This window comes from Taudactylus pleione, unplaced genomic scaffold (assembly GCF_031769625.1).
Source record: "Taudactylus pleione unplaced genomic scaffold, aTauple2 ptg000126l, whole genome shotgun sequence".
Taxonomy (NCBI): domain Eukaryota; kingdom Metazoa; phylum Chordata; class Amphibia; order Anura; family Myobatrachidae; genus Taudactylus; species Taudactylus pleione.
Window position 1 is genome coordinate 2,839,247 of NW_028284528.1, and position 17,665 is coordinate 2,856,911.

The following is a 17,665-nucleotide window of genomic DNA, read 5'->3' on the forward strand; positions in this document are numbered from 1 at the left end:
GCGATTGCATGTGTGACCATCACCATAAGTTACGGTGATTCATCAAAAGCCCATTTCATGACTTTACGTAGTTTGGGTGCTCTGGATAAAGTGTATATTATTATAATTCCCCTAAAGGATATATTTCAGAAATGGCTGTACAGTAAGTCAAAATTGGATTGCATTAACTAAACAGAGCAAATGGCCACATGACAACTAGCTTGTGTAGACAAGCTTCCTGGACATAACATCTGCTCTCACTCCAGGTGGCCCTGCTCGAATACAGCAAGAGGGTCGTTTGTAGCACCTTACATTAGCAGGCTTCCTGCAATAAAATACCTTCATAGCCAAGAGTGTTATCTGAGGTTTGGGTCTTGTAGCTGTGCTAATTTGCATTTACACAAGAACCTGGGAGAACAAAGGACTTTACTTTTCAGCCTGGGAAGGGTGGGGGCTGCTGAGAGAGAGGGCCGTGTGGAACTATAAGGCTCAGCATTCCACACTGCTAGGTGTTCACTTAGTTTAAGTGAGATTTAAGTGCACCATTTCTCATACACACATTAATACGCACAATTGCGCTGGTAACTAATCGCATATTAGCGAATGCATAAGATCCTGTATGAAAATGCTGTTTATTAGCTTCATGCGCATGCATCTGCCCCAAGTTAACTAGCATCTTTACATCACACCCCGCATACTTACACATTACATATTCACATAAAAGGTTTAATAAGCTTTAAAGTATAAGATTTAAGTTTGTTCATTTAGCATAAATGCTGTGAAATAAAGATTATTTGGTAACTAAGGTTTTATACATGATAAGTAAGCTGTGATTGGTATAGTACTGATGCGTACTCTCTCAACAGTATTCCGGTATCATCGGTGTGGAGATTGCATCATGCATTCTCAACTTATGGACCGCAGAGACTTCAAGCAACAAAATGTACATAATATGAACAACTGTTAGGATGATTGCATGAGGTAGGAAACCAGAGACCCCCAGTTGTTAGAGGCTGGGTTCTGTCTATTTGAATCAACCTGTTAAATGCCTTGTAACATATGCCCTCCCGTTAGGACCAATGGTATTAGCAGCAAACTTCTCTATTGTGTTGTTTATTTCTGGGGGTATAAATATGCTCTGTCCCTGGGTTCCTAGTCTTTGTGCTGAATGCTGATTGACGAGGGGTTTCTTGCTGATGCCTAACATCTGGACTAGAGAGCACTGCGTATGTATAATTGTACTTGGGTCTGTATAATCTCTTTGCGCTAAGATTATATGAGGATCATAGCGTGTAACTGCTGTACTTTTACTTGAATAATACTTTGTGCTTTGGAACCACATGTTCTAAGTCTGGAGTATTTATTTACTGGATGACTGCGTATGCAAATTAGCGCCATCCTTAGAGGTTTATAGGAAGGATATTAGAAGGTATAGGCAGGGGTATATAGAGGTTCAAAGGCAGTATCCTTAGTTGGGGGCTCATCGTGAAGTCACTTACCTACTCACACGGCACATACGGTTATCGATATCTCAGCAAAGGGTGGAGTGGCCACATGCAGGGTTTACCTGCAACCGCTTTGTGCTGAAAGATCACTATCCGTTTTCGTGTGAGCCAAGGAAGCTGACTAGAATCCAGGGACAAGAGAGGATAAAGTTTGTTTTCCTTTGTTGATAGAAGCTAACGTTTAAAGGGGTGCCGCAGTATTCAGCACGTGGCTGAGTCGCAGTTTTGCGCACAGTAAAGATGCACTTTTGCGTACGCAGCTAAAAAGTTGTCATACGGTTGTATGGTAGTCGCATTATTGTGTATGTGACTGGTCGCACAATAGCGTTTACGTATTTCCGGTTGTGCTGCCACGTGTTTAAATAAAGCCGTTGAGGTTTACATTTTTCAATTGTTATCAATATCTGGGTTAACGTGTATTTTTCTGCGCAGGAAAAAGTGTGTAACAGTGAGTATTTGTTGGTAGGGGTAACTTGTTCCCTACAGTTAGAGGTACCGTATGACCTTTAAGGGCTATGTGCTAGTCACTCGGTAAGCAGCTTACCGTTCTATACACAGTAGCAGGTGTACATGTTGTCTTTGTTGTAAAGAGGTGCGTGGAAGTAGCCTACATAAACTTCCATAGGTGTGGAAGTTGCCTTACTAAATCTTATCCGGGTGTTGAAGTTGCCTTTTTCAAATCTTATCCAGGTGTGTGGGTGCTGCCGTTTAAATCGTCCACAGGTAAGTGAAAGTATCTTGATTGTCTTTCACCAGTTTAAATCTTTATTGAAAAGCATAGGAGTTGTCTCAGAATGGGGGCTATGCAAACAATAGAGATGTTAGACAATGATGTGCTGCTAATGGAAGTGCCTTTTGGATCGTCCCGTCATATTATGCATACTAAGTACGGTACTTATGTGATAAGGTATTGTGATGTATGGTTTAAAATGATGATGAAGAGTGTTAGACCGTTTCCAAGAATTGGTAGTTTTGATAAAAATGTACTAGATAATGTCCGGGATCACATCAGTCTGATGCGCTCCCGAGAGAAAAAGGTCAAATATTATGAATGTTTAAAGTTGTGGCAGCATGAAGGGGATGCGTGGCTTAAAAATGTGCAAGCGACGCAAACTAGCGTTGCGAGCGCATTGCCAGAGAATACATCCGCGTGAATTGCAATACGGACGAGCAGCAAAATGGCACGCACGTGCAACAAAGTAGCATTGTGGAGAGTATTGCCAGCAGTTCACGCTCACCATCCCCACCTTATGTGGATGGAGGTGCAAGTACAGTTACCAAAAATACCCATAAAAATTTAACAAGCAATTTGTACCCTCTCTTAAGCAACCATAAAGAAAATGTTTATGATGTGGATGATGAGCCTATTGTAATGTCTGCCATTTCCCATGCTGTTTAAATGATAGATGCTGCATCACCATCGGTAACAGCAAGGGAAGTGCTAACACCCTCTGCACCTGTAGAGGAAGTTGTTAATACCATACGTAGCAGCAACAGATTAAACCCCCAGCCAGGTAACAAGGTCAAAGGTAGCAGCGCTGCCGGTCTGCATCCCATTCGAACAATAACCATTCCGAATGGAAATGCAGATGCGAATGGTGTAGTGCCCACGAGGGAAGTAGTAATGCATTGTCCCTGGACAAGAGCAGAACTAAATTCCATCATAAATGATTTCCCCGATCCCAAAAATGAACTAACCAAATGTCAAAGATTTTTGAGAAATTTGGGTAGTTCTCATGAGCCAACTAATAAAGATTGGCGTGTGGGGTTAAGGGCCTGTCTACCACGCAATACCGACGTGACAAAATTTATCATGGATTGTGTATTGGATGGTGACGTTCCCTTAACAGACCAAGTAAACCAAGGTAACATTTCCCGCATTGTAACTCAGTTGGGTATATATTTTCCGGTAGTAGTTAACTGGAACAAAATTTTCACCATTAAGCAAAAGGAGAGTGAATCTGCAGAAGATTATTGCGACCGGGCACTGCAGGCTATCACCCAGTACACTGGGTTAGAAGATATTAAAGATAGCACTCACCACAGGGGAATGATAGTCACGGTACTAATGGACGGTCTGAAAGAGAATTTAAAGACTCGGGTTCAGACCTCACAATCTGGCTGGAGGGGAGTCACAATAGATACCCTCATAGAATCTGCCATAGAACATGATAAAAACATCTCAAAGAAGAGAGAGACCCAGAGCGAAAAACTAATGGCTGTCAGTATTCAAGCTCTGGAGGGAATGACGGTAACATCACAGCCAACAGACACACTCGCATCTGCACACACTTACAACTGAACGGTTATATGCCCTCCCTAACCCCACGCAACAACAAACATAGCTCTATTCCACAAACCCTATACAACCACAGGTCCCATACTACTCACAAACCTCATATCCCCCACAATACCCTTACCCTCCCTATCCTTACCACCTTTACCCTCTGCTCAAACCTCACAACAACACGTGTCTTCACCCGATCCACGAACATGTTTTAATTGTAAACAAACAGGAAACTTAAGTAGAAACTGTACAGTAAAAAGAGTAGGAACCCAAATCAGGGAAGACCTGGACATCCCCATAAGGGATATGCACAGAGACCAGCAAATGTCCAGCAGGCACCAGCTCCAATTGTGGCCGTAAATGCTTTATTGGAGAATGGTAGCCAACGCTAGGGGTCAGGTCATACCTGTAATCTACAGATAGTCAGGTTAACGGGAAGTACTAGGGAAGAACCGGTCATGATGGTTGATGTAGCTGGTACTGAATATCCTTTTCTTGTAGACACAGGGGCGACCAGGTCAGTGATAAAATCTCCCGTTAATTTACAGGTGACCAACGAGACAGTACCAACAATGGGTGTAATAGGTAAAGTGGAACATTATCCTTTAACAAAGTCCAGAGGTTACTATTGGGCCATTGCATACCAGGCATTCTTTCCTTCTGGCTGCTGCAACTCCTACTAACCTACTGGGTAGAGACTTGTTATGTAAGATGGGATGTGTTATATATTGCACCCCTGATGGTGTATTTTTAGATATCCCAGAGAGAGTTGCGCACGAGGTGCGGGATATGTTGGATACTCCCTGAAGGATAATGTATCACTCTACAAGTTTAAATGAAAATCCATCTCAGGTAGATGTAATGTTGTCCCAAATTCCAGATTCTCTTTGGACTAAGGATGGACAGGACACTAGATTAATGGCAAACGTAAGCCCTGTAATGGTAAATTTAAAAAGCGGTAGACAAACTCCAAAAATTCCCCAGTACCCACTAAAACAGGAGGTAGAATTAGGGGTTTTTCCAATAATTGAGCGATTATAGCAACAGGGAATTTTAGTTCGTACAGCTAGTGTAGCCAACAGTCCCATCTTCCCGGTGAAGAAGTGTGGTGGGAGGGGTTATAGGCTGGTCCAAGACCTTAGAGGTGTTAATAAGGTAGTAGAGAGCCAATTCCCTGTAGTGCCAAATCCAGCTGTCATCCTGATGCAGATCCCACCAAATGCAACCCATTTCACTGTCATTGACCTCTGTTCTGCTTTCTTCTCTGTGCCTCTCCACCCTGACTGTCAGTATCTATTCGCATTTACATACAGAGGTGTACAATACACTTGGACACGGTTACCCCAAGGTTTCATAGACAGCCCCAGTATCTTCTCCCAGGCATTGCACGACTGTTTACAATCTTTTCAACCTGCCAATGGATCTGTTCTAATTCAATATGTGGACGATTTATTGCTATGTTCTGACTCATTTATGTCATGTTTGAATGATACTAAACTTTTGTTGCTTCATCTCTCGCATACAGGACACAAGGTGGCTCAGGACAAACTACAGCCGTGCCAATCCAGAGTAAAATATTTGGGACACTGCCTAACCCAGGGTTTACGACATCTTACAAATGATAGAATCCAGGCCATACAGAACATGACACTGCCGCAGAATCAACAGCAAATTCGTACCTTCTTGGGAATGTGTGGATACTGTACAATGTGGATCCCAGGTTTTGCTATTTTGGCCTTGCCTTTACAGGACTTAGGGCCTGCTTCAGAGCCGCTCGTAAGCGGCCTCTCGTTGGCTCCGAGCGATGTTTGCCCAACTGCGCATGCGTACGGATCGTTATACGCATGCGCGAACCAGTCGGTGCGGTCGAAATTCATGTGCTCGCAAAATAGCGAATGCCTGATAATTTGAGTGACAGAATGAGGCGTATGTGGGTGGTGACAGGGGAAGGTGCTTGAAAACTGGGAGTGGAGATCAGAACGCAGGCGTGCTTAAAGGTCAAAACGGGCGTTTTATGGGTGTGCATAATTAAAACAGCAGCGTCATTGACCACGTCACTGGGTTATTTTATAGCCAGAACTGCTCGCAAGATTGTGGTAGCAAAAACGATCCACAAGAATAGCGAGCAGTTCATACGCTGGTCGATGTACTCGATTAATCTAATAAATAGCGGACATGACGTAGGATGCGAGCGGCCAGGGGGCATATTTTTCCAAAAAACGACCGCAAGTTTTGTTCACTCGTTCAGACCTAGAGGCGTGAACAGACCGCAAAGAGCGAACGGTTCATTTGAATAGCCACCCCTATTTTCTGGACGAGCGAGCGCTAATTGCCTCCGGCTCTGAATCAGGCCCTTAATCTCTTCCTCAAAGCCCGATCGTGTCATACACACAGAGGAGTCAGAGCAGGCTTTCCTTAATCTTAAGGATAGTCTGACAAAAGCTCCTGCATTGGGAACACCTGATTATGAAAAACCTTTTGATTTGTATTGTACGGAAGCCGATGGTTGTGCTGCAGGTGTCCTTACACAAAAACATGGTGATGCCAGTAGGCCCGTAGCATACTACAGTGCCCAATTGGACAGTGTGGCAAGATCACTCCCCACTTGTTTGAGAAGTGTAGCAGCTACCGCTTTATTGGTGAGTAAAAATGAGGACGTAGTATTGGGTCATGATATGATTGTCTACACTCCCCATGCTGTATCTGCTCTGTTGAACTCAGCTCAAACCAGACACGTCTCTTCAGCTAGGTTTACCAAATGGGAACTAGCTCTAATCGCACCCGCAAACATCACTGTTAAATGTTGCAGCACGCTGAATCCAGCAACTTATTTACCATATGTACAACATGATGTACAAAGGGTGGAAGGAGGAGAGTTGCTGGTGGGAGGTGAGTTCAGTGGACATAGTGATACACACGATTGTATGGAATATATGAATCAGACCTTTACTGCTAGACCTGACATACACGACACACCTTTAGAGAATGTGGATGTGACTTTTTATACGGATGGAAGTTGTCATAGACAGTCACAGGTGAATTATGTACAGGTTATGCTGTTGTAAATGACACAGACATCATAGAAGCTAAACCTCTTGGTCCTCCTCACTCAGCCCAGGTGGCAGAGTTAGTAGCACTAACTAGAGCCTGTGAACTGGCAGCAGGCAAATCTGCTAACATTTACACTGACTCGAGGTACGCGTTCGGGGTGGTGCACGATTTTGGGGCTCTATGGCATCTGAGAAATTTTATGACAGCAGCAGGCACACAAGTTGCACATTCCCAACACATAAAACATCTTTTAGAAGCAATTTAATTAGTGCCACCGCCCAAAGTGGTGGCACTAATTAAATGTAAAGCCCATACATGTGAGGATGATCCGGTGTCACTGGGCAACAACAGAGCCGATGAACCTGCAAAATGGGCAGCAGGGTTAAAAATGTTTTCTCCCACTGCAAAAAAATTATGTCTTTCCAAACAATTGATATGCTGAAATTAATTGAGATGCAAAATTTGTGTTCAATTCAGGAAAAGTCCATTTGGAAGTCCAAGGGATGTGGGCAAGAGTCCTCCGGGCTCTGGAGGGACGGACAAGGTAACCCAGTAGCCCCCAAGGCATATTACCCCAGCCTGGCTGAGGCAGCACACGGTCTGACTCATCTGGGAAAACAAGGTATGTGCAAGTTGGTGAGGGCATACTGGTGCGCACCAGGTTTTTCTTCACAAGCAGAAAAGATAGCAATGTCCTGAGTGACCTGCTTGAGGAAGAACATAGGGAAAGCGATCCCTACCGAACCATCCCACATTCCACCGACTGATGGACCTTTCCAGGTGATACAAATTGATTTCATCCAATTACCACCATCTTAAGTATGTATTAGTGTGCACTGATGTATTTTCTAATTGGGTTGAGGCCTACCCAGCGGCCACTAATACTGCTGCATTTACTGCCAAGAAAATAGTTCAGGAATTTGTATGCAGGTACGGTATCACTAAAATCATTGAGAGTAACAGGGGTACTCATTTCACAGGTGATGTTTTTCAAAATATGTGTAAGCTGATGGGTATTAATAGCCGACTTCACACCCCCTACCGACCGCAAGCCAGTGCCAAGGTAGAGAGGATGAACGGGACTATTAAAAATAAGTTAAGTAAAATCATGGCAGAGACTGGACTAGGATGGCCAGAAGCGTTACCTTTGGTCCTACATAGCATAAGGACCACTCCTAGACCCCCTCTAAATCTGTCCCCATTTGAAATACTGTTCGGTAGACAACCTCATTTGATTATAAGTCCACAGGAAGATTTGAAGGGTAACAACGAGGTAACTGTAAAGTATCTTATATCAATGAGTAAGCAGTTAAAGCAACAGCAGCAGAAACTGAAATTGTTGTCCCATGATATGCCTGAAACTAACTGTCATGATGTTGCACCAGGAGAATATGTTATGATCAGACCTGTCACTCGCGAGCTTGTTCCGGGAGGATTGAAAAGGTCGTAGTGAGATACCTGAACTAAGAGAAATTTGCAGGTCTTGTTATGACAATGGATGGGCCTGTTGTGTTTATTTTCATATTCTCTTTTAGAGTGTTCACCATCCTGGTCGGTTCGGGAATATCCAGTTTCTGTGATGGGAGACCGATTGAGGAAATGGGAGCTGATGGCAGTGCTGATGGAGTGGAGTCAGGAGGAGTGCAATGCCAATCAGGGGAGTGTCTGACCAATCTTAGTACTGTTATTGTTAAGAGAGCTGTCATTCCGGATACTCGGGGACGGTGTGGAGGTTTATCGTCTGAAGATTCCTGTATTTGTGAGCTTTGTGGGTCCCTAGTTGATGAGAACTGTATCCAACGGTGCCAACCTAAATATAACCCGTACTGGGGTGGGTATCCTTTAGAGGATTATCATAGCATGGTAGGCAAAGTGTTAAATCAAACTGATTGCTGGGTGTGTTCACATGTGCCACAGGGACAGCATAATGTAGGGTTGGTGCCATTTCCGCTGAATATCATGGAAATTTTAGAATTACAAAAAGGGAAAACATTGGATGGAAAATTTCTCTCAACCAAACCACCTCATTTTAAACTATATCAATTCCAAGTAGATAGATCTCTTTTGTGTTTAAACATAACCAACTCCAATAAACCCGGGAGTTGGGAAGTGACAGGGAATAATCAGACGATGACCTTCTCACAAAGAGCTGATAATGAGTCCATAAACCATGATCTGTTACGCTCAATTAAATCTAGTGGGAAACATTTTAGGTATCGGTATACATTGACTTCCACCAAAGAAATTATTGGTAAAGTGCCAGATGGTTATTGTGCTAAAATAATACAGCCAGAAACTTGCATGTACCAGATAGAAGACCCAGAAATAGGATTGTTTGCAAGGGAAATGTGCTTAATGATAATGATGCATACCATTCCTTATGTTCTCCCTGATAATGTATATTTTATATGTGGAAGAAAAGCGTATAAGTGGCTCTCCCCGAGTTCCGAAGGTTTGTGTTACCTGGGGAGAGTAGTCCCAGAAGTTATGACCCTCACACATGTTGAAATGCTTGGTATACATAAAAACACACCATCACCATATCTTCACACACAATATGAACACAGAGGCAAATGAAATATGATACCTAGTGACGTGCACAAAGCCACTCAGTTAATTAGTGAGACAACTGGCTTTCAAGTTTTAGTCACATTGGATCCCATCAGGATCGCTCGGGGTACATTAAACTTTAGATATATTTAGGAACTTGCTAACTTGATAGATAATATCACCGAGATGTACTATGACACATTCAGGTATACAGGGAGAGAATTGCGAGCGTACAAGAAAGAACTGGTGCAACAAAGGCTAGTGTTGAATTATTTAACTGCTGTTACTGGAGGGTATTGCGTAATGTTGGCCACCCAATTTGGAGTAAAATGTTGCACCTATGTCACCAATGATACCAGCAACCCCAAGGAGGTGATAGACCGGAAGATGGATGAAATTCTGCAGCTAAAATGGGAGTTTCGTAAGAACCATAATGCTTCAGTGGCTGAAGTAAGGGAGAAGCTAGAAGGATGGGTTTCATGGCTGAACCCAGTGAAATGGTTCTCAGATCTAGGGGAATGGGTCCAGGAAGTGAACGCCAGCATAGGCAAATTCTTAATCCTTATACTGATTGTCATCATAATAATTGACATATGTGGCCGGTGTGTTCCTATTGTGTTGAAGTGTGGAAAATGTAAAAATAGAGTAAAACGAAATTATGATGGTGGTCAGTATGAATACCGAGGTAAATACAGAACTGCATTACAACCCTGAACTAGGAAATACCATCATTTAATGTATTATATTTAGACGTGCATAGAATGTATTATTGAAATGTTATTTTTAAAAACACCTCAGATAATGTAAAGTCTCAATTCCCCTTCAAGACTGCCTTTATAAGACTGGTGTATCCCCACATCTTTCACATGATCTTCCAAGACACATTATTGATGGATTAAGAATCACCTTGTGCCATCCCATAATAACACTAAATAGTATATAAATGTAAGCCTAAATTATATTTTAAAATCAGATTGTGATAGCATGTTGTTTGCTATCAAAGCGTGGACTGTCGAAGGTGGATTATTGGGTGAGACAAGATCAGTTTAAAATTGAATCGCAGCGACACCATCTTGCGACTGGCCGCAAGACGCCATCTTGGAGATGAGATCGCAAGACGCCATTTTGCGAATGGCCGCCTAAGCGCCATTTTAGATAAACTCACACTTTAGTACATGTGGCGATATTGCTATTAGCATCATCCGATTGCATCTGTGACCATCACCATAAGTTACTGTGATTCATCAAAAGCCCATTTCATGACTTTACGTAGTTTGGGTGTTCTGGATAAAGTGTATATTATTATAATTCCTCTAAAGGATATATTTCAGAAATGGCTGTACAGTATGTCACAATTGGATTGCATTAACTAAACAGAGCAAATGGCCACGTGACAACTAGCTTGTGTAGACAAGCTTCCTGGACATAACGTCTGCTCTCACTCCAGGTGGCCCTGCTCGAATACAGCAAGAGGGTCGTTTGTAGCACCTTACATTAGCAGGCATCCTGCAATAAAATACCTTCAAAGCCAAGAGTGTTATCTGAGGTTTGGGTCTTGTAGCTGTGCTAATTTGCATTTACACAAGAACCTGGGAGAACAAAGGACTTTACTTTTAAGCCTGGGAAGGGAGGGGGCTGCTGAGAGAGGGGGGCATGTGGAACTATAAGGCTCAGCATTCCACACTGCTATGGTGTTCACTTAATTTAAGTGAGATTTAAGTGCACCATTTCTCATACACACATTAATACGCACAATTGCGCTGGTAACTAATCGCATATTAGCGAATGCATAAGATCCTGTATGAAAACGCTGTTTATTAGCTTCATGCGCACGCATCTGCCCCAAGTTAACTAGCGTCTTTACATCACACCCCGCATACTTACACATTACATATTCACATAAAAGGTTTAATAAGCTTTAAAGTATAAGATTTAAGTTTGTTCATTTAGCATAAATGCTGTGAAATAAAGATTATGTGGTAACTAAGGTTTTATACATGATAAGTAAGCCGTGATTGGTATAGTACTGATGCGTACTCTCTCAACAGTATTCCGGTAATATCGATGGAGAGATCGTAACATGCATTCTCAACCTATGGACCGCAGAGACTTCAAGCAACAAAATGTACATAATATGAACAACTGTTAGGATGATTGCATGAGGTAGGAAACCAGAGACCCCCAGTTGTTAGAGGCTGGGTTGTGTCTACTTGAATCAACATGTTAAATGCCTTGTAATATATGCCCTCCCGTTAGGACCAATGGTATTAGCAACAAACTTCTCTATTGTGTTGTTTATTTCTGGGGGGTATAAATATGCTCTGACCCTGGGGTTCCTAGTCTTCTTGCTGATTGCTGATTGACAAGGGGTTTCTTGCTGATGCCTAACATCTGGACTAGAGAGCACTGCGTATGTATAACTGTACTTGGGTCTGTATAATCTCTTTGCACTAAGATTATATGAGGATCATAGCGTGTAACTGCTGTACTTTTACTTGAATAATACTTTGTGCTTTGGAACCACATGTTCTAAGTCTGGAGTCTTTTTTTACTGGATGACTGCGTACGCAAATTAGCGTCATCCTTAGAGGTTTATAGGAAGGATATTAGAAGGTATAGGCAGGGGTATATAGAGATTCAAAGGCAGTATCCTTAATGAGAATGCCTGCCGTTTGGGGGTGGCCCCACTGACATCACAAGTGATGTCAGTGGAGAGCTCCCGGCTCTGTTAGAGCCGAAAGCTCTCTGGGGCTTGCGATGAACGAGACCCTACCACAAGGGTCTCGTCGCAAGCCCGATGGTCGCGATGGTCTTGACCATCGCGACCATCATCATGGCCGCTCGCTATAGCTGTGGGTGGTCACCCAAAGCTATGCGAGCGGCCAAGAGGCCGCTCCAAAAAAAAAAGCCCAGCGCTGATTCAGAGTGAGCGCTCTGTCAGAGCGAGCGGCTCTGAATCAGGCCCTCTGTACCGAGCTAGAGAGTACGTCTACCAATGGAGGGGGCACAGAAGGTACCTGTATTGCCTAGACCTGTTGTGGCAACCCCAGAGGGAGAAATACGGCTTGTTGTGGTAACCCCATAGGGGAAATCACAGTCGGTACCGCTAGGTGGTCCACAATACTAGCCAGCACCTGAGAAAAGGAAGCCCAGGGGCCTCTTGTGCAGGAGCTGGGGGGTCTGATGGGCCTGGTGGAGTATAACACTTAACACATAACCCATCTTGTATCAAATCCTCCTCACTTAAGCCTGCAGCACATAATTTGCATGATAGCAGTATGGGTGTAGATGCTTGCTTGCTACTCTTGCCTAGATATAGCTGTACACCAGTATAGCACACAATATGGCACTGGGTATAATGCAACCACTGGGTATGTAGGGTACAAGTAGGAATGCAATATACTGATCCTGTCTTAGGCTTGGGCAAGCTGCAGGAGCGCACAGCACAAATATGGCACTGTGCAGTAACCAACTGTATGTGACACCCCTCACCAATACATTTATTGTAGAGATGTGAGGTACTGGGAAAAACCCTGAATACACCTGTATGTTAGGGCAAAGTCAGAAAAAGCATAAGTCACATACAATGCAGAAATACAATATACTGCAGAATGGCACTATAATAAGCTACATAGATTCTGTGGTCTGTGACTCAACATCTGGTAGGTTATAGCGCTACATAACCTGACTCCAGAGAGAGGTATGTAGGGGGACTGGACCCAGCGTTTCCCAGAGAGAGCTAAGGCTGAGCCTGGAGAAAGTGGCCGCCGGAGACTTCGGAGAGGGCGTGGACGGAGGCGTAGAGTAGTTCAGGGAAGTGAGACCTCAGAGGAATGGTGCCCTGAGCTGAGGGGAGGGGCCGCTTTAATGGGGAAAGCTGACCTCCTCATGCTGATTTTTAACCACCGGGACGCTGGATTCCGGCTCCATCTATACCCTAGTGATCTAGTGGATCAGACTGTGGGCCTGATTCAGAGCCGGACGCCTCCGTCTGGGCAGCCACGCCTCAGCACACCCACCAAAGGGGGCGTGCTGTCACTCACCATCGACAGCACGCCCCCTTTGCTGCGAGACCCCGAGCGACGGCTTCCCCGTCGCTCGCCGGGTCTCGCGCATGCGCACAACGGAGCAGCCTCCGTCGTGTGCATGCGCATTTGGGTACCATCGACCCGCTTGCGAGCGTCCTGCGCTCGCGAGCTGGTCTGAATGAGACCCTGTGTTCACTCCGGTCTGTCCCCTGAGACCGGAGGTATGAGTGCCAATCCGCCGGTCAATGCAAGCGATGACTCACCTTACCTGTCCCCTTGCGTCCGGGCTGCAGACTGGGTCAGACTGCGGGGCTGGCTAGCGAGAACACCGGGATGCCCGCCGAAATCCCCAGCTGAAGCTGGCGTTGCGTCGCCTGGAGGGGCGACGGAGCGGCAGTGCAGACGTCCTGTGGACGCTCAGCAGGAAATGGTAAAATAAACAAATCATAAAATAAAAAGCTATTTGGGCTGCCTAAGCAGCCCACTGTATAATGGTGACCCGACTCCAGCCGGGCACTGACGAAACTGAGGTGCCTCTGGCTCAGGGACGGGGTGTAGGAGGTTGGACCAGTGCATCCTGGGAGCTGAAAGCTTTAACTGTGTGGTGCCCGGTCCTCTACCACCACCTACACCCCAAGGTCTCCCTGTGGAGCCCTATGGACCCTGAAGAAGAAGATTATATTTTAACTACTTTGTATAAATCTTTTGCTGGGAACACACTATGCGTATAGTGCATCTGTCCATGTGTATAGACGATATGTCGGCCCTGCAGTACAGTCAATGCCAGTATATCTTGCAGGTATATCGGTGCATCCTACTGTGTGTATGAGCGACCTACCAATAGCACGTACACTTGCTGCAGGGACCACCAGTGACTGACTTCACAACTGGGTGTGCAAGTTTACATTCCTGTCCAGTTGTGATGTCAGCCCAGACATATCGAGCGGCAGATTGGTAAGTGTGTATGTCTCAGTCAGTGGATCCGTGGGCCGGTGGACAAGTCGGCTAGATGTGCACCAATAAGGAGCTTTCTTTTTTGACTCACCTCTGTGAATCATCCTACTGAGTATGTTGTTATTCAGAACTCCATGGTGCGCCCACCACCACCACAGATAATTTAGCTAGTATCACTTTATGAAAATTATTATAGATGTGTCCACATATAGCTTACTTCCTTGCGTGTTAAACAGCCCCTCTAGTCGCACTATGCAGTGACGTGACTCTGTAGGGTATCTAGTTATGAGTGACAGCCGCATGGCCGCCGGTCTCAATCCCGACAAGGAAATCCCGACAAGGGATTTAACATAGGCGTTGCAATACCGACGCCTATGTTAATCCCGACACCGGAACCCCGAGAGGACGCCGGACCGATCGTCCTCAGCCAGGGTAAGTATACACTTAGCCGGGGATGGGGGGGTTAGGTTTAGGGACCCCCGGGGGGACTTAAGGTTAGGCAACCCCCCCGGGGAAGGTTAGGGTTAGGCTATGGGAAGGGGGAGTTAGGTTTAGGCACTTGGGGGGTTTGGCAGTTAGGTTTAGGCTATGGGGAGGAGGGGTTTAGGCACTAATGGGGGGAGGTTAGGGTTAGGCACCCCCTGAGAAGGGTTAGGTTTACAGTGCCGGGAGGGGGGGGGGTTAGGTTTAGGCACTAATGGGGGGAGGTTACGGTTAGGCACTAGAGGGGGAGGTTAGGGTTAGGCACCCCTAAGGGAGGGTTAGAGTTAGGGGGGGGGGGAGGGGGAGGGATAGTACACTTACCTGCGCTGTCGGGATTTCGAACCATCGGGCTGCAGGAGCCGGGTTTTGAACCACCGGGCTGTGTTTTTGAGGCCATCGCCTATGTAGCACTGAGCATCTTTTCATGCGACTTTATACCTTCAAATATGTATTATTGGCAAAGTGATGCAACTAGAACGCACAAGCAGCTTCTGCTGATTAAAATTATATGCAGCATGCCTATGTTCTGTGTGCACCTGCAGGTGCATCTGCATGTGAAATGCTACGTTACAGTGACACTATAACGTAGTGTTTCGAATGCAGTTTCACCCGCAGTCACACACAGAATATAGGCATGCAGATACACCCGCAGTCACACACAGAATATAGGCATGCAGATACACCCGGAGTCACACACAGAATATAGGCATGCAGTTTCAAACACAGTCACACACAGAATATAGGCATGCAGTTTCACCCGCAGTCACACACAGAATATAGGCATGCAGTTTCACCCGCAGTCACACACAGAATATAGGCATGCAGATTCACCCACAGTCACACACAGAATATAGGCATGCAGATACACCCGCAGTCACACACAGAACATAGGCATGCAAATACACCCGCAGTCACACACAGAATATAGGCATGCAGTTTCACCCGTAGTTACACACAGAATATAGGCATGCAGATACCCCCGCAGTCACACACAGAATATAGGCATGCAGATTCACCCACAGTCACACACAGAATATAGGCATGCAGTTTCACCCGCAGTCACACACAGAATATAGGCATGCAGTTTCACCCGCAGTCACACACAGAATATAGGCATGCAGATACCCCCGCAGTCACACACAGAATATAGGCATGCAGATTCACCCGCAGTCACACACAGAATATAGGCATGCAGATACACCCGGAGTCACACACAGAATATAGGCATGCAGTTTCAAACACAGTCACACACAGAATATAGGCATGCAGTTTCACCCGCAGTCACACACAGAATATAGGCATGCAGTTTCACCCGCAGTCACACACAGAATATAGGCATGCAGATTCACCCACAGTCACACACAGAATATAGGCATGCAGATACACCCGCAGTCACACACAGAACATAGGCATGCAAATACACCCGCAGTCACACACAGAATATAGGCATGCAGTTTCACCCGTAGTTACACACAGAATATAGGCATGCAGATACCCCCGCAGTCACACACAGAATATAGGCATGCAGATTCACCCACAGTCACACACAGAATATAGGCATGCAGTTTCACCCGCAGTCACACACAGAATATAGGCATGCAGTTTCACCCGCAGTCACACACAGAATATAGGCATGCAGATACCCCCGCAGTCACACACAGAATATAGGCATGCAGATTCACCCGCAGTCACACACAGAAAATAGGCATGCAGATTCACCCGCAGTCACACACAGAATATAGGCATGCAGTTTCACCCGCAGTCACACACAGAATATAGGCATGCAGATTAACCCGCAGTCACACACAGAATATAGGCATGCAGATTCACCCGCAGTCACACACAGAATATAGGCATGCAGTTTCACCCACAGTCACACACAGAATATAGGCATGCAGATACCCCCGCAGTCACACACAGAATATAGGCATGCAGATTCACCCGCAGTCACACACAGAATATAGGCATGCAGTTTCACCCGCAGTCACACACAGAATATAGGCATGCAGATTCACCCGCAGTCACACACAGAATATAGGCATGCAGATTCACCCGCAGTCACACACAGAATATTGGCATGCAGTTTCACCCGCAGTCACGCATAGAATATAGGCATGCAGTTTCACCCGCAGTCACACACAGAATATAGGCATGCAGATACCCCAGCAGTCACACAAAGAATATAGGCATGCAGTTTCACCCGCAGTCACACACAGAATATAGGCATGCATATTCACCGGCAGTCACACACAGAATATAGGCATGCAGTTTCAACCGCAGTCACACACAGAATATAGGCATGCAGATTCACCCGCAGTCACACACAGAATATAGGCATGCAGATAGACCCGCAGTCACACACAGAATATAGGCATGCAGATTCACCCGCAGTCACACACAGAATATAGGCATGCAGATTCACCCGGAGTCACGCAAACAATATAGGCATGCAGATTCACCCGCAGTGACACACAGAATATAGGCATGCAGTTTCACCCGCAGTCACACACAGAATATAGGCATGCAGATACACCCGCAGTCACACACAGAATATAGGCATGCAGATACACCCACAGTCACACACAGAATATAGGCGTGCAGATTCACCCGGAGTCACGCAAACAATATAGGCATACCGCATATAATTTTTATCAGCAGAAGACGCTTGTGAATCCTATTTGCATCGCTTTGTGAATAACATGCATTTGAAGGTAAAACCTAGTCACCAAAAGACTATCGGTGCTACCGAGTCGCATTGGCACTCACGCGTTTTGTTTTGTAGCGCACGGAGGTAAGATGTATGTGGACACATCTGTACAACTATAATT

General features: G+C 45.2%; 1 protein-coding gene across 2 annotated transcripts in view; it reads right to left on the reverse strand.

The window, feature by feature from the left end:
* The window catches only part of UMODL1 (uromodulin like 1), a 94,751-nt gene that overhangs the window by 28,639 nt on the left and 48,447 nt on the right, over positions 1-17,665 (reverse strand). The gene's annotated exons all lie outside the window — the stretch shown is intronic.